Below are 22696 nucleotides of genomic sequence, written 5' to 3'. Positions count from 1 at the left end.
CTGTAGTGGTGATGTTGGGAATGGCATTAAACAGGAAATTAGAGATGCATGCGATAAAGGAACATCTGTAATTATGGGTAACTTTAATCTGCATATAGATTGGGCAAATCAAATTAGTCACAATACCGTAGAGGTGGAATTCATGGAGTGTACACGGGATGGTTTTCTCGACCAATATGTTGAGGAACCAACTAGAGAACAGGCCATCCTAGACTGGGTATTGCGTAATGAGAGAGGAATAATTAACAGTCTAGTTGTGCAAGACCCCTTGGGGATGAGCGAACATAATATGATAGAATTCTTCATCAAGGTGGAGAGTGATGTAGTTGATTCTGAGACTAGGGTCCTGAATCTTAAAGGAAATTACAAAGGGATGAGGCACGAGTTGGCTATAATGGATTGGGAAACGTTACTTAAAGGGATGACGGTGGATAGGCAATGGCAAACATTCAAAGAGCGCATGGATGAACTGCAACAATTGTTTATTCCTGTCTGGCGCAAAAGTAAAACGGGAAAGGTAGCCAAACCATGGCTTACAAGGGAAATTAGAGATAGCATTAGATCCAAGGAAGAGGCATACAAATTCGCCAGAAAAAAAGACCTGAGGATTGGGAGCAGTTTAGAATTCAGTAAAGGAGGACCAAGGGATTGATTAAGAAGGGGAAAATAGAGTACAAGAGTAAGCTTGCGGGGAACATAAAAACTGACTGTAAAAGTTTCTATAGGTATGTGAAGAGAAAAAGATCGGTTAAGACAAATGTAGGTCCCTTACAGTCAGAAACGGGAATTTATTATGGGGAACAAAGAAATGGCTGACCAACTAAATGCATACTTTGGTTCTGTCTTCACAAAGGAGGATACAAATATCATCCCAGAAATGTTGGGGATCACAGGGTTTAGTGAGAGGGAGAAACTGAAGGAAATCAGTATTAGAGAAGTGGTGTTAGGGAAATTCATGGGATTGAAGGCCAATTAATCCCCATGGCCTGATAATCTACATCCCAGAGTACTGAAGGAAGTGGCCCTAGAAATAGTGGATGCAATGGTGGTCATCTTCCAAGATTCTATAGACTCTGAAACAGTTCCTACAGATTGGAGAGTAGCTAATGTAACCCCACTATTTAAAAAGGGAGGTAGAGAGAAAACGGAATTATTATCCAGTCAACCTGACATCGGTAGTGGGGAAAATTTGAGAGTCCATTATCAAAGATTTTATAGCAGAGCACTTGGAGAACAGTGGTAGAATTAGACAGCGTCAGCATGGATGTATGGAAGGGAAATCATGCTTGACAAATCTACTAGAATTCTTCGAGGATGTAACTAGTAGAGTTGATGAGGGGGAGCCAGTGGATGTGGTTTATTTGGACTTCCAGAAGGCTTTTGAAAAAGTCCCACATAAGAGATTAGCATGTAAAATTAAAGTGCTTGGGATTGGAGGTAGTGTATTGTGATGGATAGAAAATTGGTTGGCAGACAGGAAACAAAGAGTAGGAATAAACGGGTCTTTTTCCGAATGGCAGGCAGTGACTAGTGAGGTACTGCAGGGATCGGTGCTGGGACCCCAGCTATTCACAATATATGTTAATGATTTAGATGAGGGAACTAAATGTAATGTCTCCAAATTTGCAGTTGACACAAAACTGGGAGGGAGGGTGAGTTGTGAGGAGGATGCAGAGAGGCTTCAGGGTGATTTGGACAAGTTGAGTGAGTGGACAAATGCATGGCAGATGCAGTATAATGTGGATAAATGTGAGGTTATCCACTTTGGTAGCAAAAACAGGAAGGCAGATTATTATCTAAACGGCTATAAACTGAGAGAGGGGAATATGCAGCGAGACCTGGTGTTCTCGTACACCAGTCATTGAAGGTAAGCATGCAAGTGCAACAAACAGGTGGTAAAAAAGGCAAATGGTATGTTGGCCTTCATAGCAAGAGGATTCGAGTACAGGAGCAGGGATGTCTTGCTGCAATTATACAGGGCCTTGGTGAGCCACACCTGGAATATTGTGTGCAGTTTTGGTCTCCTTATCTGAGAAAAGATGTTCTTTCTATAGAGGGAGTACAGCGAAGGTTTGCCAGACTGATTCCTGGGATGGCAGGACTGACGTATGAGGAGAGATTGAGTAGGTTAGGATTATATTCGCTGGAGTTCAGAAGAGTATGGGGAGATCTCATTAAAAACCTATAAAATTCTAACATGGGTAGAATGCAGGAAGGATGTTCTCAATGGTGGGGGAGTCCAGAACCAGGGGTCATAGTCTAAGGATACGGGGTAAACCTTTCAGGACTGAAATGAGGAGACATTTCTTCACCCAGAGAGTGGTGAGCCTGTGGAATTCGCTACCACAGAAAGCAGTTGAGGCCAGAACATGGTATGTTTTCAAGAAGCAGTTAGATATAGCTCTTGTGGCGAAAGGAGTCAAAGGATACGGGGGGGAAGTGGGAACAGGTTACTGAGTTGGATGATCAACCATGATCATAATGAATGGCGGAGCAGGCTCGAAGGGTCGAATGGCCTACTCCTGCTCCTCTTTTCTGTGTTTTCTATTTTTCTGTGATTACTGTATTACTCATGCTACGTGCTTCTCTAATCTCCTGATTAATGCCCTGCCCTACACTACCACTACTGTTTTGTGGCCTATGAACAACTCCTACCAATGTTTGCTGCCCCTTGCTGTTTCTTAGCTCCACCCAAACAGATTCCACATTTCTTTCTTTCGATCTGAGATCCTCCCTCACTAATGTGCTGATCCCATCCCTGACGATCAACGCATCACCACCTCCCTTTCCTTTTTGCCTGTCCTTCCTAAATGTTGAATACTCTTGAATATTCAGTTCCCATTCTTGGTCACTGTTTAGCCACGTTTCTGTTATGGTAATTAGATCATATCCATTTACCTTTATTTGGTCCTTTAAATCATCTACCTTGTTGCAAATGCTATGTGCATTCAGATAGAGTGCCCTTAACCTTGTTTTCTTGACATTCTACATTCTAAGCCTAGTTGATGCTCACTTTTGTTTTGCCTGCCTTCTCATGTTACTTGCTACTTTTCTACCTCCTGTTACCAGCATTACTTCCTTCCAATTTGAGCTCCCCCTCAGGTTCCCCTGACAAGCTCTTTTAAACTGTCCCCAACATCACTAGCAAATCTCTGCTTATGTAGTTTCAGAAACATGCAGCTGTTTGTAGGGAATGTTATTTATAATTATATCATGAAAGTTGGGGCAAATTCCTCTAGACATTTTACCACCCTGCCATAAGCTCAGAAATTTCCTGATAGTGTGCCAGAATTGCTCTGCAACCCATCCACTGACAACCATGGGGCTATCATCTACAAGTCTGACTAAACTGATTTAATGTGAACAAAATGTGGTGTGAGGGCCTTATCACAAGAGCATGGTAATTGCAGATGACTGAAATTAGAAATAGAAGCAGATGTAGACCATATGGCCCGTCAAGCCTGTTCTGCCATTCTAGATCCTTCAGCAGGGGAAACAACCTCTCAGTATCTACCCTATTAAGCCCCTTCAGAATCTTGTTTGTTTCGATGAGATCATCTCTCATTCTTCTAAACTCCAGAGAATATGGACCCAATTTATTCAGCCTGTAATCATAGTCAACCCTCTGATTCCAGGGATCAATCTAGTGAACCTTCGCTGTACCACCTCCAATGCAAGAATATCCTTCCTTAAATAGGGAGACCAAAACTACACACACTACTCTGGGTGTGGTGTCACCAAAGCCTATACAAGACTTCTTTGTTCTTGTACTCCAGTCCCCTTGCAATAAAGGCCAACATGCCATTTACCTTCCAAATTGCTTGCTTTACCTGCTTGATAACTTTCTGCATTCCTTGCACGAGTACACCCAAGTCCCTCTAAACATCAACATTTACAAGCTTCACGCCTTTTAAAAAATGTTCTGCTGTTCTAATCTTAATACCAAAGTGAATAACGTCACACTTCCCCACATTGTACTCCATATGCCACCTTGTTGTCCGCTCACGTAGCCTGTCTGTATCTCTTTGTAGCCTCTTTGTTCCCTCACAGTTTGCATTCCCACCTAGCTTTGTATCGTCAGCAGACTTGAATACATTGCTCTCTGTCTCCTCATCTGAGTCATTAAGATAGATTGTAAATAGCTGAGGCCCCAGCATCGATCCTTGCAGCACTGCACTAGTTACAGCCTGCCAACTTGAAAATGCTCCATTTATACCCACTCTTTGCTTCCTGTCCATTACCCAAACCTCTATCCATGCTCATAAATTACTTCCTGCTCTTATGTTGCATATTAATCTTTTGTGTGGCACCTTATTGAATGCCTTTTGGAAATCCAAGTATACTGCATCCACTGGTTCCCCTTTATCTACCCTGCTAGTTACGTCCTCAAAAAGCTCCAATAAATTTGTCAAACATGATTTCCTTTTTGATGAACCATGTTGACTTTGTCTGATCATATCGTGATTTTCTAAATGCATAGTTAAGACTTCCTTAATAGATTCTAACACTTTCCTGACAAATGATGTCAGGCTAACTGGCCTATAGTTGGCTGTTTTATCTCTCCCACTTTTCTTGAAAATCGGTGTTATATTTGCTAACTTCTAATCTGCTGGGACTGTTCTAGAATCTAGGGAATTTTGGAAAATCATAACAAGTCTATGCACTATCTCTGCAGCTACCTCTTTTAGAATGCTAGGATTTAGGGCATAATGGCAAGGGGATTTGTCGGATTTTAGTCCCTAAAATTGAGTTGTGTACTTTTTTTCTGCTGATATCAATTACCTTAATTTCCTCACTCTTATTAGCCCCTAGATTACCCTCTATTTCTGGTATGTAACCTTTGTTTTCTGCTGTGAAGACACAACATATTTGTTCAGATTCTCTGCCATTTCCTCATTCCCCATGATAATTTCGCCTGTCTCTGCCTCTAAAGGACCAATGTTTATTTGAGCTACACTCCTTTTTAAATACTTGTAAAAGCTATTACGATCTGTTTTTATTCTCCTGGCTAGTTTGCTCTCATTGTATTTTTTCCCTTTTCATATTAACATTTTAGTGGCCCTTGGCTAGTTTCTAAAACACTCCCAATCCTCAGGCATACTAGTATTCTTTGCAACATTATAAGCCTTTTTTCATCTAATACTATCTTTAACTTCCTTAGGAAGCCACCGATGGGTCTTTCTTGCTGACTTTTTGTTTTTAATGGAATGTACTTTTGTTGAACATTTTGAATTGTTTCTTTAAATATTTTCCCTATTTATTACTGCCATACATTTTAGTTTCTTTACCCAATCAACCTTAGCCGGCTCTCCCCTCATACCTAAGTAATTAGCTCAACCAAAAACATATCCCATTTACTCACCTATGCGCGGAGTAAGGAAATGATAGAATTGTTGCTCAGCACCAGCAGCAACTTTCACATTAGGTAAGTAAAACAAAATATATATGTATATGTTTAACTGTATAACTAATGTGTATACAGAAAAAAAAACTTGTGTTATGGTGGGTCCCTGGATTTTTTTATAACACGGGAGGGGGAACTTGGAAGCAGAAAGGTTGAGAACCATTGCTCCACAATGTTAGTTGAGTGAATTCCAGGATTTGCTTTATCTGCTGCTCCTGTGCCTCCACCAGTAGACTGTCCGACTTGCCTCTTTTCCTAAATGACAAGAGAATGACAGTCACAGGCTATTGAATTTGACAATATTTGAGAATTCTGATCAGTTACTTTATAGAATTCTCACAAAAGTAGGGAATACTTGAACAGGCATACATGCAATTCAAGATAACATGTTAATTTAATTGAAGTTTTCCATGTACAGCTGTCACTTCAGATCATTTCGTGCATAGGGTTATCCCATTAGATTTGTAAATGCATTTTAAGGGTAAAAATAAGTCTTCAATCTGAAATGTAGAAAACAAAATTAAGGTGAGATTTCAGTTATCCCGGTTACCTGTTCTAACCTCGTGAAGTTATTAAACCTGCTGCATTGTAGAGGGATCCTACAGTGTTATGCAGTTGCCATTCACTACCTGTGCCACTTCCTTCCACATGATCATGGCTGGTGCTTTGGCAGAATTCTGATATTCAGTCTTAAACATGAGAAATAGGAGCGGGAGTAGACCGTACAGTCCCTCAAACCTTCTCCGCCAATTAATAAGGTCGTGGCTGATCTTCAGCCTCAACTCCACTCCACTTTCCTGCCCGATTCCCGAATTTTTTGTTCCCTTTTGAGTCCAAAAATCTTTCGATCTCAGCCTTGAATATTGTCAGTTTTACTTAACGTGAAACTTCTTGCCAGTGTCAAGCAACAATTCTATTATTGCTTTATTCCGCACATAACTAACATAAGAAGGTAAATCAGACATTTTAGAAATCTGTAATTATTGTTATCTTGTGGAAAGGCCTGAGCTTCAATGACTGAGCATCCACAGCCCATCAGGTAGAGCATTCCAAAGATTCGCAACCCTCTGAGTGAAGAATATGCCATCTCCCACCATGATCACCCCCCCCCCCCCCCCCCCCCCAAACCTAATTTCAGTCAGAATCATGTTTATGCCACTCTCTGAGAAGTTTACAGTCTTTCTCTAGGGCCACCCAGCTTACCTGCAACTGAACTGTTGGGCCTCAAAAGAATGATTTTTCCCCAGGCTGTGTGCTCCTTCTCTACCCAAAAGATCATTTTGGTAGTGAAAGAAAGACAAACTTGCATTTATATAGCAACTTTCATGACCTCAGGGTGTCCCAAAGTGCTTTACAGCCAACTAAGTGTTTTTGAAATGTAGTTACTGTTGTAATGTATCATCCCTTTTAGTGTCGCTATCAAGTAATGGACTGGTAACAGTGAATTATAACTTTCTTTCTAGGCCCATCATTGTTTTTTTTGTTTTTTGAAGATTCTTAAAGACTGATTTGGTAAATGGAGACCTGAAGGACTGTGTACAATTTGATACAAGGACAGGACTGCTAATGGACAATTACTGCTCAGTAGAACAACCTTTTATTTGTAAATCCGATCAATGTAAGTACAGGGGCTTGAGAGAATTTGCACTGGCATATTTTGTGTAGTGGCCTATTGAAGCTCTTCTGCAAACATGCCAATAGCTAATAACATATACAGGTTTTCAGTGATGCTGTATTGTTTATGTTACGTAAATGAAATTCTGGGTGGAAACCTATTCAATACTACTAAAGGGGGAATTTTAGTTCCCAAATGGGCTGCCTACCCAGGAGCTGCAGTGGGAATGGCTGTACCTCTTTAGCATCCTGCCGGCTAGCTGCCTACCAGAAACCAGCTTCCAGAGGCAACTGGCCAGGTTTGGGCCTATGAAGATTAGACAGCTCAGAGGCCGACAGTCTGGTAAGTTGTGTGAGCATTGGAAGGGGTTCTCTGGTAGTGGGGAAGCAGTGGTCCAGAGTTTTTTTGTGGGGTTTGGAGCAGTACTCCTCCTCTTCAGGACCCACAAAAATAAGTTTTACGCGCACCTCAAAGGGTATCTGCTTGACTACTCCTGCCAGGCTACATTGAGCTAAGCCTCCATAACAGACTTTTCGCTTGGTAGGCAGGTAAAATTGCATCCTATCTGTATGATGGACCACAGCATCTGGAGAACACAATTGCCAAAGAGTGATGACTGAAGTATGAAAATGTCAGAGTCAGGGAATGGACTTGTACTTTTGTGATTGCAACTGAAAATCTTAAATGGTGTGTTGCCATGCTCAGGTAAGGATTATCATGGAGGGAATAAAAACAGCCAGAAGATATGTTTCAAGTTGGAACCTATAACATAAGAAGATATAGAATTGGAGTTATCAGAGATTTTATTTAATCTGGAGAAAGATTAAAGAGTAGAACTCCATGGCAGTGATCTCAAGATTACCCACAGTTCCATATGCAAGTCAGCAGAGAAATATTAAGCTAAGTGAATTAAACACATGGCTGCAGAGATGGTATAGGAGGGAATGGTTCAAATTTTTGAGATATTGGGAAAACTCCTGAGCAAATATGACCTGCACCAGAATGAGCAGGCTTCACCTGAGCAAGGCTGGAACCAATGTCCTTGCTGTAGACTAACAAGTGTGGAGGAAGGGAGAAGAAAACAAGATGAGGAAACGGAAAGAAAAGCAGGTAAGGACTATGGGAAAGATAAAAGAGGAAAACAGATGGGAAGGAGGAAAAGGAATAAGATTGGCAAACAGAGGTTTGAGTTCTAAATATGGAGAAGAAAAAACATTGTAAATATTGCAATATTTAAGAACTTATTTAGGCAAGGGCATGATTAGGAGCATAACATTCCTGGTTCTAAAATATACAGGAGGGACAGAATCAGGAAAAAGTGATGGTGGTATGGTACTGTTAGTAAAGGATTCTTTCACAGTGCTAGAGTATAAAGATGTCCTGGGGGTTCTGTTAAGGCAGGATCTATTCAGATAGAACTAACAAATAGGAAGGGAAATGGTACAATTTTTAGTGTGCCATGGGATCTTTTCCACACGTCTAAGAGAGCAAAGGATGCTTGGTTTAACACCTCAGACAAAAGACAACACCTGCAACTGCACAGCACTTCCTCAGCACTGCACTGATGGGGCAGCATAGATTACATACTCAAATCTCTGGATTGAGATCTTGAACACGTGACCTTCTGACTCAGAGGTGAAATTGCAACCCCTGAGCCAAGGCTGATTTGGAGAATGAACCGGAAGTAACGACCATAAATTATTAGATTAAAATTTTAAAAATGAGAGGAATAATAAAGAGTAAAATATAAGGATGCTGGACTGGATAAATGAATTTCAGTAAGATAACAACGGATCGGATCCTAATTAACTGGCCATTAAGGTTAGCAAATCGGTCAATAGAACAGTAGTGGGAAATCTTCAGGTATGAGATGGATAGAGTACAAATTAAATATGTTCTTCAGCAAAAAAGAGCATAATATGAATGGAGCTTCACGGATAAAAGGAGAGATTTTAGCTAAACTAAAAGAAGATAGGCATATGATGAAGTTAGGACTAATAGTTCTAAAGAAAATCATGAAGTATAATCAATCAAAAAAAGATTAAAAGGGCTTAAAAATGAATAAAGTTTAATAATAGAAAAGGAAATAATAAGGACTTTTATAAGCCTTTTAAAAAGTAAAGGAATAGGGATAGGTCCACAGAGATAAAGGGTCAAATCTCAGCTGAACAGATCGGCACACAGAGAGGTAGCGGGTCGCTCCTGTCCCAATTGAAACAGGCTGTGCTGTGGTTCTTTAATGGAAGTGGCCAAGGAAGTGAGCAGCAAAAGTGTGGTGTCTCAAACCTGGAGACAGTGCACCAAGAGGTTCAAGGACCTTAGAAAGGCAGAAAAGGTGAGTGGCATAACACCTCATTAGCATCCCACTTCCTGGTTTCTCCACCAATCAGAGCGAGAAAGTGGGATGATGTGACAAATCTGTCAAATTAAGGATTTCTAGTCAAAGGGACCCTGGCAGGGGTCAGAATGGCTGAACTGTACATTGCTTCAGCAGCCACAGGAATGGAAGAGAGACCGGGGAAGGCTGCCCTCCACCCCCCAGGTCTCGTATTCTTCCCTGACTATCTTGCTTGCGGGATCTGAGGGACTGAAGTGAGGTGATGTTTGCCAAGGACAGGAGAAAGAGGCCAGCCTCTCCAACGAAGCAGGTATGGATGGAAGTGGCTGAAGAAGTGAGCAGCAAGAGTGTGGTCTCTCAAGCCTGGAGACAGTGCACCAAGAGGTTCAAGGACCTTAGAACGGCAGAAAAGGTCAGTGGCATAACATTTCCGGGTGCCAGCCCTCACACTTCTGACTTTCCCAGCATTCTCCTGCACAACGCTCCTCAGACCAGCTTACCTTGAAGTTCCACTCACCTCTTTTTCTCCAGGGACCCCCTCATATCCCCATCTGAACAAACAACACTCACCTTCACCTTTGGGCCATCTCACACCAATGACTCATCGTCACCCTCCTCAAATATTGTCCTTCCCTCCTCTCCACAATCCAGTTTTCACACTCACAGCTCTCTTGTTTTCTCTCTTTACAAGAGAAGAGAGTGTAGAATTCCAGGGAGAGGCAGAGAACCTCTGGGGGCCTCCAGTGGCAGCCATCTTGACAGCCACTAGCAGTTGACCCCCTGGGACGAGGTCTTAGTCCAAGAGGCTGCAGATGCCAGCAGCAGTCTGCTGTGAAAGCTTGAGCCTTCTGAGGCACTGGTACTCAGACATCAAGAGACCTGATTCTCTGCCTGTAGACCCTATGTACGGGTCTCTCCTCCTTCGAGCTTTATCTCTGTGTCCATCCCCCTTGTCCTGTGGAGCAACATGTGGATGAAGAGAAGGTAGCTGGTGCTGCTGCTGGTGTTGCTCTAGTGTTATTGGTATTAGTGTTAGTCACGCTGCTCCTTTATTCCTCATGAGGTGCAATGTAGAGCTGCACCTCCTATGCCATGATGAAGGCTAACAGGAGGGAAGTGTAGATCAAGGTGAGCGAGGTACAAGACAGATGAACTGACTTCCAAGAAGTTGGAAATCATCTGTCAAGCAGTAAATGTGCACCCTCAGAAGAAGTGCTGTGAGCACCAGCTTCTCACCTAGGCATGGCTACAGCTCTACAGCTTCGTTGTTGGAAGGTTTTCCAGCCTAAAGAAGCACTCACCCGTTTGATACCGACAAGATGCAGAGGACTTGAGAAACCCATGCGCTGGCTGTTGAAGTCAAAATGCAGGGTTAAATTCAAAATTAATTACCTGTTTGCATAAAATAATGACTTTTCTGACGGCTGCTTGGGGGTTCCTCGGTCGCCTGCAAACCCAGCTGGGTCAAACCTGGAAGTGGTTGGGATCACATTGCGTTCCCAACCCTTTGCCACTTTTTGGGAATTTAACCCTGCACTCGAGCTCACCCCTCCCCTTGGCACTTAAAAGTCTGCCCAAAGGATAGAGTCTTTTGTGGAAGATGACAGTTTAGCAGATACATTAACTAACTACTTTGCATTAATTTTTACAAATGGTGGAAATGAGAACATAGTTAAAGAGAAGGAGGGAGTCTAATTGTGAAAAATGAAGGTAATGAGATATTAACTAAATATTATGAAGTTTTACAAATGATGGTGGAAGTGAGACTGTAAGTGTCCACAAGGAGAATAAAAGCAAAATACTGCGGATGCTGGAAATCTGAAATAAAAACAAGAAATGCTGGAACCGCTCAGCAGGTCTGGCAGCATCTGTGGAAAGAGAAGCAAAGTTGACATTTCGGGTCAGTGACCCTTCTTCGGAACTGACAAATATTTGTCAGTTCCGAAGAAGGGTCGCTGACCCGAAACGTTAACTCTGCTTCTCCTTGCACAGATGCTGCCAGACCTGCAGAGTGGTTCCAGCACTTCTTGTTTTTATCCTCAAGGAGAATATGGTCCAGTTACTAACTCAAGGTGGATGTTACCAGCTTCTGATGGCATGCTGCTTAGTCTGTTGAAAGAAATCTGAGAGAATACAGCAGAGGAACTGACCATTTTTTTAACCATCTGTGAATACGCGCATTCTGTTGGTGAGCTGGAGAGTAGCCAATGTAACATCTTTGTTCAAGAAGAGGGAGTATAAATCAGATAATAACCAGTTACACTAATGTCAATTGGAGGCAAAGTGTTAGATTTAGAATAGAGGTTTGTCAGAAAAACTCAGCTGTATGTTATAAGAGGAAATATAGCAGCATGGATATAAAGCTGCTTCATTGAGAGGAAAACAAAGAGCTATTTTTAATTGGATGTTGCTTAGACTAAACATTTTTCTACATGAAAGATGTTTCATAAATGCACTTAGTTGTTCTGTTGAAGAACAACTGGACATGGTGTATTCCAAGAATCCACTTTTCTTCTTGATGTATGCAAATGATTTGGATTTGAGTATGAGCACAACCTTGAAATTTGTTGATGACACATAAGTAGGAGGTTTGATAAAAAGTGAGGAGGGTCGTACAAGACTTCATGAAGCCAGAATAGATAAACATTTTGGAAATGGAGTTCAATACATTTTGGGATGAAAAGGAATGGGAATACACGATGACAAGATGCTGAAAGGTGAGGGTGAACTAAGAGACTTGGGTTTTCTGAAAGTAAGCCGGAATTTTATGGGACCTTTGGAGACAGGAAAGGGGGCGTGCAGGGTTGGGGGGCCATGAAATAGGGATAGAAGACTCGGACCAGAAGTCCAACATTTTGAAGTCCCTTCCGAATTTTACTGTTGGCACCTGACATGGAGGCTGGACTTCGCACATCCACGTGATGGGAAGGTACTTAAGAGCCCAATAGACAGAAATTTTATTTACTGGGTCCAATTTAACAAATGGTTCATGGGAACTACAGGGCTTCAGAGCCTCGCCTGGTTAAAGGAGGCGGAGCTTCAAGCTGGCTTCACTCAGAAGCCATCGGGTGAGGCAGCTTTCCTTGGCAGGGAGGGTGCAGGAGGGAGGGCATTGGGAATCACTGTGACGGCCAAGCTCTGCAGAGGAGCCACACCAGGGTGCCATCAGGGCAGTGCCATCTCATCCGATGTCACAAGTGAGGGAAAGGGGGCTGCCATTTGCAATGCAGGCCTGGCACTCGGAGAGGCAAGTTGCCATGGGGCTTATTCACCCTGACTTCAAGGCCCTCGTTGAGGAGGAGCAGCAGCATAGAGGAAGGGAGGTGCAGGCACTGGCTGGGGCACCACAGCAACTGTGGCCCACAGTGACAATGTTGAAAGTGCTGGTCCCTTTAATTAACCAGGACTTACTTCAGAGTTAGTAGAGAGCAGGTGATGCTCATTGCAGCTTGTATTTAAAGGCTGGGTTTTTCCCCCAGGGGAGTTACTTCTGGACAGGGAGTTAGTCCAGTGGGGAAGAGTGGAAGCTGGAAATTGTACTGAACTGTGGATTGAGAATAAAAGTTATGGATCACAGACTCTCCTTCTTCCTAATTTTGATGAATGGATATCTGCCAATTGATCACACAGGAGGGCCAGCCTCGGGAATGCGAAGCTGGAAAAGAAGGCAGAGGGGCATGCTGGCAGTCTACTGTGCACAGAAGAAGCTACCTTCCAGAGAGGGTGGACTGCCTGAGGCTCAACTACCTCCAGGTGTCAGAGCGGCAGTGTCTCTGAAGACTCTGCCTCTTCAGGGAGGTCATCACTGATCTGTGTACAATGATGCAGGATGAGCTGAGCCCCATGGGACTTACTGGACAACCGATGCCAGTGTCGCTGAAGGTCAGCATGGCACTGAACTTAGATGCCACAGGATCATTCCAGCGATCAACCTGAGATATGTGTAGAATTTCGCAGACTGTGGCACATCGCTGTATCAAGGAGATCACCAATGCCTTGTTCAGGAGGGCTAGTGACTATAAGCACTTGTGCAACGATCCAAATAATTAAGCTGAGGGCTATAGGATTTGGGGCCATTTTTGGATTTGCCCAGGTGCATGGTGTGATCAACTATGCATATGACCATCAGCCAAGATCCTTCATCAACAGGAAAGGCTTCCACTTGCTAAATGTGCAACTGGTCTGCGACCACCACAAATGGATCTTTCAAGTGTTTGCATGATTCCCAGGAAGCAGTTTCAATGCTTACATACTTTGGCATTCCCAGACTTTTCCATTTTCCCCTGAGCACCTTCAGGGGTGGATCCTTGGAGTCGAGGGCTACCCGCTGAGGATATGGCTACTGATGCCTGAGGGGAACCCACGCATGGATACGGAGGAGAGGTACAACACCTGCCATGGGTCAGTCTAAGTGACCATTGAGCAGGGTATTGGTCATCTCAAGATGAGATTCAGGTGCCTAGATTGATCTGGTGGACCCCTTCAGTATACCCCAGCGAGGGTCTCCCATATCGCAATGGTTTTCTGTGCACTGCACAACCTGGCGCTACAGAGAAGGGAGGCGTTTACCAGTGAGGGTATCATGGAACGCGATGTCTCCTCCAATGATGACAATGCAGAGGAGTGTCCAATGAAGGGCCCCAAGCACAGCAGGAAAGGCACCATGAAGTACACGCAAGGAAGTCACAAGGCACCCTTATGAATTCACATTTCCTTTGCGCCTTACCAACTTCTGTAACCGTAAAAATAAAGCCTCATCTTTAAGCAGTCCTGTTGTCTCCTCCTTTCTTCTGCACTGAAGTGCCCAGGTGACAATCTCAGTGGCAAGGCTGAAGCTTTGAGCACTCAGACTTGGTGTCTTGCCTCCAACCACTTGGGAGGAAGGGTTGAAATTAACTCCCAAAGGACATCAGCAATTGGAAGGATATGTAGTGAGATGACATGATTTCTTTATTTTGCATGACACTGAACACAATCCTATCCATCTGGAATGTACATTTACCCATAAACCTCTAGGAGCATCTACGTGCTCTTCTTAAATCTTTTCCCGGTGTTCCTACTTGGTGCTTCCCCTGCTCTGTCAGCTGAGATGCAAGCAGACTGCTGACCTTGCTACCCCCGGCTTGGAATGACCTTGGCAGCCATCCTCCGGCTGCCTGAGACCAGGAGGGCCCCGGCATACTGAGGGCTTCCTGGTCAGGTGCAGGGACAGTACTGTCGTTGGGGAAGATGGAGGCACTGGCTTTACTCACATAGGGGCTTTGGAGCTACTGACCACACCAGGAACACTCTGAGAGGAGTCTCCTGATGCGGCAGTCAGCAGCTCCTCCCCTCTTATAAGGCACAGTTTGTCACTGCTGGCCTGAGCGGGACAGGGACCTGGTGGAAACTCCAGTTGTCATGTTCCCCCTCTCTCCTTGCCACTGCTGCATAGAGCGCGTGGACAATACAATGTTGTACAGGTCTGCACACATTTCCAGCAGCTACTGATTGGTCTGCTGGATCTGGCTCTCCATGAGCATTGCCAGTTTCAATGGAAGAAAACAGATGCATACCCATCACAGTTTAGCATTCAAGGGCTGGATGGACTCCTTCTCCATCAACTGCGCTTGGGTACGCATAGTCTCTGGCATCTCTGCCAGATGTTTCTTATCACTTCAGCTGCAGTATTTCCCGTGTTGCTGGCAACACCAGAGGCACGTCATTAGCCTGAGGCTCAGCATAGACCTGGCCTCCTAAGGTCCTCCGACTGCCAGTGGCCTCCGCTGTTACAACCTCAGTCAGCTGCTCGGGCATGTCTGTGATGTGCTCATCTGGTTGTGTGCCTGAATCTGACCACGAATGGATATCCACTGACGTGAGAGTATCTGCACTGATGGAGGGTGCGGGGGATTGATATGATGGTGCATCCTCCTCTTCGGAGATGGCTGGCTGACCCCCAGTCTCTCCAGCTCTTTGCTCTTGTCAGTCATCTTGACCTGCATGAGAAAACGGAGACATTTGAAGGGTTAGGGTCTACCCATTGCGACATTCCAATCACACTTACTGTGCATTTCCATTTATGCAGTGGTGAATAGATGAGCATTATGGCTCATTTGTAGCAGATGCACCCTCGTGCCCAGGAAATGCTCACTCTCTCTCTTGGGTAGGTGACCCTGTCTTGCCATCAGCTATGGAGCTGCTGCCTTGCCGGTTCCATGGCATCCTTCTTCTTTGGGCTTAAGACATGGAGATGAGGCACTCCATCACCATTCTTGGCGCGCTCTTTTCAACTGTGGCTGTCTTCTCCTGCAGACACAATGATGAACAAAGTTAGTCTCCAAGCGGGAACAAGCCCAAGACCTCTGATGGCGCAGCAGTCCATAATGGGACACACACATGCCTCCTGCATGTGGCTTCTCTCGAGGGACTGTGTGGATTTACATTTTGACTGACGTGCGCCTCTCACGAAGATGTAGCCAAGCCTCGGGCATCATGTCCTGCTGCCCTTCCCCAATGCACATGATTTGGTGGTCCCTCCATTTCCACCAATCCTCCCTCGAGAGAAGCCACATGCAATGCCCAAAGGATTCAAAGTGTTTGGAGTTCTCAACTTCACAGTCTGGATCGGGTCATTGACCCACTTCCTGCACTGGATCCATGTCTGGGAGTGATCCCGTGGCTGCTGACCTCCTCCACATTCTCCGTCCAGACTTGCTTGGTCAGGTGGGCAGGTCTCCTCCTCCTCCTGTCTCTGGGGAAGAGGACCTTCCATCTATCTCTTGCAGCCGGGAGAAGAACCTTCAGGGAGGCAGCGCAAAACCACAGGGCTATAGTCGCTGCGGGCCTGGAATTCTCTCCTCCAAAATGCTGTGGATGCTGGGTCAAATGAAACTTGAGACTGAGAGGGACAGATTTTTGTTTATGGTATCAATTGATATGGAAGAAAGGCGGGAGAACGAAATTGAGGTCCAGATTAGCTGTGATCTAATTGAATGGCAGAACAGGCTCAATGGGCTGAAAGGCAAGGAACTACAATGGGCCAATCTGGAAGCAGAGTCAGCAAAAGAGGTCTTGGGGCAACAGAAAAGGTCCTGTGGCAGCATTGGGCACTCAGAAGGACACTCCTTTAAACCAGTTGTGAATGCAGGGCTGGCTGCCCTTTAAATATGGTGGCAGCACCTGCCGTTGAGTCAGGTGATGGTACTGTTGGCGCCTCATTTCCTGCCTTTGGTAGTTGATTGCATGGGCCCCATGCCGTCTCTTGCTTAATTGGTCGGCCACCGAGTTATTACGGTCGGCCAGCTGCATTGCACTCGTACGGCAATGTTACCCACTTCCGGTGCAGCTGCTGGGACCTGTGCCGTTACATTAAAATTCACCCCGATTGAGTGCCGGTAAAAGCCATGAAAATGGTCCACCGTAATATGGGTTTTAAAAAACTGAGGCCTAGCGTTCCAGAGTAAAGAAGTAATGATAAATTCTTACATAGTATTGCTACGATAAATTCAGAGTACTGTGTCGTCTAAGAGCGAAGTCCAAAGTACGGAAAGTCCTCATCAGAGAACTCCTCTTTGCTGACGATGCTGCTTTAACATCTCACACTGAAGAATGCCTGCAGAGTCTCATCGACAGGTTTGCGTCTGCCTGCAATGAATTTGGCCTAACCATCAGCCTCAAGAAAACGAACATCATGGGGCAGGATGTCAGAAATGCTCCATCCATCAATATTGGCGACCACGCTCTGGAAGTGGTTCAAGAGTTCACCTACCTAGGCTCAACTATCACCAGTAACCTGTCTCTAGATGCAGAAATCAACAAGCGCATGGGTAAGGCTTCCACTGCTATGTTCAGACTGGCCAAGAGAGTGTGGGAAAATGGCGCACTGACACGGAACACAAAAGTCCGAGTGTATCAGGCCTGTGTCCTCAGTACCTTGCTCTACGGCAGCGAGGCCTGGACAACGTATGCCAGCCAAGAGCGACGTCTCAGTTCATTCCATCTTCGCTGCCTTCGGAGAATACTTGGCATCAGGTGGCAGGACTATATCTCCAACACAGAAGTCCTTGAAGCGGCCAACATCCCCAGCTTATACACACTACTGAGTCAGCGGCGCTTGAGATGGCTTGGCCATGTGAGCCGCATGGAAGATGGCAGGATCCCCAAAGACACATTGTACAGCGAGCTCGCCACTGGTATCAGACCCACCGGCCGTCCATGTCTCCGTTATAAAGACGTCTGCAAACGCGACATGAAATCGTGTGACATTGATCACAAGTCGTGGGAGTCAGTTGCCAGCATTCGCCAGAGCTGGCGGGCAGCCATAAAGACAGGGCTAAATTGTGGCGAGTCGAAGAGACTTAGTAGTTGGCAGGAAAAAAGACAGAGGCGCAAGGGGAGAGCCAACTGTGCAACAGCCCCAACAAACAAATTTCTCTGCAGCACCTGTGGAAGAGCCTGTTACTCCAGAATTGGCCTTTATAGCCACTCCAGGCGCTGCTTCACAAACCACTGACCACCTCCAGGCGCGTATCCATTGTCTCTTGAGATAAGGAGGCCCAAAAGAAAGAACTGTGTGGATATTTGGGCACTCCATATAGAAAAGACATTCATGCCATAAAGATTGTACAACGTAAATTCAGCAAGATGATTCCATGGATGGGAAGCCATAGTTATAGAAGAAAAGACTAGATAAATGTTGTTCAAATTCTGAAGGAGTAGACATAGCCAACAGGAGATTTAACCAAAAAGTGTTTTTTTAAATATGAAAGTCTTTATGCCATTAAAGGTGCTATATAAATGTAAATTGTTATTTCGTAGAGTGAATGGGGAAATGCTGCTTCGCCTGGTGGGGGAATCAATGACAAGAGTCATCAATGTAAAAATGTCACTAACAGAGCGAGGAGAGAGGTTAGGAGAAACGTATTTACACTGAGTGTTGTTGAAGCATGTAATGCTTTGTTACAGGAACTGGTTGAAGGAAAGATCATTTCATCTTGTCAGGGAAAATTGGATAAATATTTGAAGCAGGCAAAGATACATGAGTATGGAAACAGCAGAGCAGGCAATTTTGCAATTCTGCATTACACTAGCAAAGAGTCACATGGCAGGGAGAAGTAATAATTACTTATTCTGACAAGTCAATTCCTCGTATGTCTCTTATCATACCCTAGTTTCTGCCTGCGCCTTGTGGGTGAACAGGGATCTGGGTGGTGATAGACCACCTTTGTTCACCATTTAAAGGGTGTGAAGATGCCATCAAGGTTCTCAAGCCCAACCCCTAGCCATCAGAAATGAAAGCTCAAGTTGATTTCAGAAAGAATGCAATTTTACAGCTGACGCTAGAAACTACAGCCATAAAGGCTGCAGGATTATTGTAAAAATCCAACAGGCTCACTCATCCTCATGGAGGGAAACCTTCCACCTCTAACTTCCCTGGCCTTTGTGACCCCAGTCCCACACTACACAATTGACTGTCTCTAAAGAAGATCTCGACCTTTTGAGGGCAACTATGGATGGGCAATAAATTTGGGCCCACCTCCCAAGGGGAAAAGAATTACAAAAAATCATCAAAGCGGGTATTTCTTGTTTGGGACCTTTCATGTGCTAGCAATTTAAAACTGTTAAACCTTGCTATTGTTCCCCATTGTATATTTGCAGTAATTTAAATAACTGCTCAAGGTTATTAATTGTTTAATTTGCATTAGCACTCCATTGATCAGCTTGCAATATCAGGGGTTAATAGGAAATTGAGCAATGTACTGAAAATGTTACACCATCAACCACCTGAACAGTGCAGTGGATCTGGGGTGAAGGAAATTTTAGGCCTCTTCTACCACAGTTGTGCCCCCTGATAACCTTGATGTAATTTTTCACAAAAGACCTGTACCTTCACTGATCTGCTTTTCCTTGTCGGAGGAAGTGAATTACTGATTATTTCCATGGAGACTGAACTTAAAGTGCTGCTTGAGGAAGAGTATGCACAAAGTAAATAATATGCCATTTAACTAACGTAATTTGTTTTATTCCTTTTAATTTTGCGGATAATATTTCAAAATGATTTAGAACTGTTTGCTTTATTCCTTTTAGTTATGGACTGGTTTCTGAAGAAGGAGAGAACAGGACTAATTTCCAAACCCCCTTATACTTATCATTCAAAAATGACTCTGGCTGAAGCCAAAATCGCCTGCTTGCAGCAAGGAACTGCCTGTACAGCAGTACTGGAGACTGTAGTTCCAAATACTTTCTATCTACTTGATTCTTCAGCCAAAATTACCTTCAACCCCTATTCCACCATCTACATCCCATCAGGTAAGGCCAGATATTTCAGACCTGAATTCTCCTTAAGCTTAAGTTAACCACAGCTAACAGTGCACAGAGACCATTTTTACAAAAGGGACTAGTTTTTGGCAGGTGAGTTTTGATGGCAGATCATAAATTCTGGCTGCAGCATAAATGGGGCCTCAACTCAGGCTGGTGTGTGGCTTGGAAGGGAAATTGCAAGTGGTGGTCTTCCCGTGTGTCTGCAGCCCTTGTTCTTCCAGGTGGTAGAGGTCATGAGTTTTGAAGGTGCTATTGAAGGAGCCTTGGCAAGTTGCTACAGTGCATCTTGTAAATGATGCACAATGCTAACACTGTGTGTCGAGGGAAGAGGGTCTGAATGTTTGTGATGGAGTGGGTGCCGATCAAGAGGGTTGCTTTGTCCTGGATGGTGTTGAGCTTCCTGAGTGGTGTTGGAACTGCACTCATCCAGGCAAGTGGAGAGTATTGTGCCTTGTAGAAGGTGGAAAGGAGGTGAGTTGCTCGGAGAGTTCCCAGCTTCTGACCTGCTCTTGTAGCCGCAGCATTTATATGGCTGGTCGAGTTAAGTTTCTCGTCAACAGATGTTGATGGTAGGGAATTCAACAATGGTAATGTCGTTGCATGTCAAAGAGATGGTTAAATTCTCTCTTGTTGGAAATGATCATTGCCTGGCGCTTGTATGGCATAAATGTTACTTACCAGCCCAAGACTGAATGTTGTTCAGGTCTCGCTGTATGCGGGAGTGGGTTGCTTCAGTATCTGAGGAGTCACGAATGGTACTGAACTGGACATTGCCACTTCTGACCTTATGATGGACGGCAGATCGTTGATGAAGTGCTGAAGGTGGTTGGCCCCAGGACACTACCCTGAGGAATTCCTGCAGATGTTTTCTAGGCTGAGATGATTGGCTGCCAACTACCACAACCATCTTCCTTTGACCTAAGTATGACTCCAACCAGCAGAGTTTTCCCCGTGATTCCCAATCAGTTTTGCTTGGGCTCCTTGATGCCATACTCGGTCAAATGCTGCCTTGATGTCAACAGCAGTCACTCTCACTTCACCCCTGGAATTCAGCTCTTTTTTGTCCATGTTTGGAACAAGGCTGTAATGAGCCCTGGAGCCGAGTGCCCCTAGCAGAACACAAACTGAGTATCAGTAAGCAGGTTATTGCTGAGTAAGTGTAGCTTGATAGCACTGTTGAAGACACCTTCCATCACTTTGCTGATGATTGAAAGTAGTCAGGGGCGGTAATTGGATTGGATTTGTCCTGCTTTTTCTGGACAGGACATACCTAGGCAATTTTCTACATTAGAGTCAAAATTATACAGCCCAGAAGCAGGCCCATTGTGTCCATGCTGGCCATCAAGCACCTATCCTAATCCCATTTTCCAGCACTTGGCTCGTAGCCTTGTATGCTATGGTGTTTCAAGTGTTCATCTGAATACTTCTTACATGTTGTGAGGGTTTCTGCCTGTACCACCCCTTCAGGCAGTGTGTTCCAGATTCCAACCACCCTCCGGGTGAAAAGTTTTTTCCTCAAATCCCCTCTAAACCTCCTGCCGCTTACCTTTAAGTCTATGCCCTCTGGTTATTGACACCTCCACGAAGGGAAAAAGTTTCTTCCGATCTATGCCCCTCATAATTTTGTATACCTCAATCAGGTTCCCCCCCCCCCCCCCCCCCCACCCCGCCTTCTCTGCTTTAGAGAACTAGCTGATGCCAGTGTTGTAGCTGTATTGGAACAGCTTGGCTAGAAACGCAGCTGGTTCTGGGCCACAAGTCTTCAATGCTACATCTGGGATGTTGTCAGGGCCCCTAACCTTTTCTGTGGCCAGTGCCTTGAGCCGCTTCTTGATATCCTGTGCAGTGAATCAAATTGGCTGAAGGCTGACATCTGTGATGGTGGGGACCTCAGGAGAAGGCAGTACATGCTGCTTGAATAGCATTGCATATGCATAAAGCATATACTTTGTGGTCGAGGATGACTTGTCTCAAGGCAGCCTTATTTCCAGAAGGGGATCATATTGATCGGCTCTCCTAAATAAGACTCAGAGAGCTGCATGATCGTCTCAGAAAGCTCCACACCCAGTACCACCAGTTGTTGGGTGGGATCATCTGTTCCCATCCAGCTGATTTTGTGCAGATCTGGGACCCGCAAAGATTTATTGAACAGCTCCCTATTAGTTACTCCACTTCTGGTCTTCCTGCCAAAATTGGCAGTGGTCATTAATCCAGTCGCCTCTCTTATACTTATCACCTTTTTAAATGTCCCGTGTGACGTAAACTATCAGGGGAGCACACTTGCCTCACTTGCACTTCCCCAAATATGGGCTGGTGCATTTAGTTTAGTTTTAGTCTAGAGATACAGCACTGAAACAGGCCCTTCGGCCCACAGAGTCTGTGCAGACCATCAACCACCCATATAAACTAATCCTACACTAGTTAGACTCAGACCAAAGAAGTTGCATCATTCCAAGCAGAAGGGCCACCTGCACATCAACACGAGCAGAATTTCTCACCCACAGCTGTTACAAAAATTTCAAAATTCACTTGTAACTGCCCTTCAAAACACTCCCACAGGGGATGCTGAGCCCACATCAGAGACGCCATCTATGAGTCAGCTTTGACCACCTACGGCAAAAGTGCAAAGAGAAATGCAGACTGGTTTCAATCTCATAATGAAGAGCTGGAACCTGTCATAGACGCTAAGCGCATTGCACTGTTGAACTACAAGAAAGCCCCCAGCGATTTAACATCCGCAGCACTTAAAGCAGCCAGAAGCACTGCACAAAGAACAGCCAGGCACTGCGCAAACGACTACTGGCAACACCTATGCAGTCATATTCAGCTGGCCTCAGACACCTGAAACATCAGAGGAATGTATGATGGCATTAAGAGAGCTCTTGGGCCAACCATCAAGAAGATCGCCCCCCTCAAATCTAAATCAGGGGACATAATCACTGACCAATGCAAACAAATGGACCGCTGGGTTGAGCACTATCTAGAACTGTACTCCAGGGAGAATGTTGTCACTGAGACTGCCCTCAATGCAGCCCAG

The sequence above is a fragment of the Heterodontus francisci genome, chromosome 32 (assembly GCF_036365525.1).
Source record: "Heterodontus francisci isolate sHetFra1 chromosome 32, sHetFra1.hap1, whole genome shotgun sequence".
Taxonomy (NCBI): Eukaryota; Metazoa; Chordata; class Chondrichthyes; order Heterodontiformes; family Heterodontidae; genus Heterodontus; species Heterodontus francisci.
Note: the sequence above shows the minus strand (reverse complement) of the source record.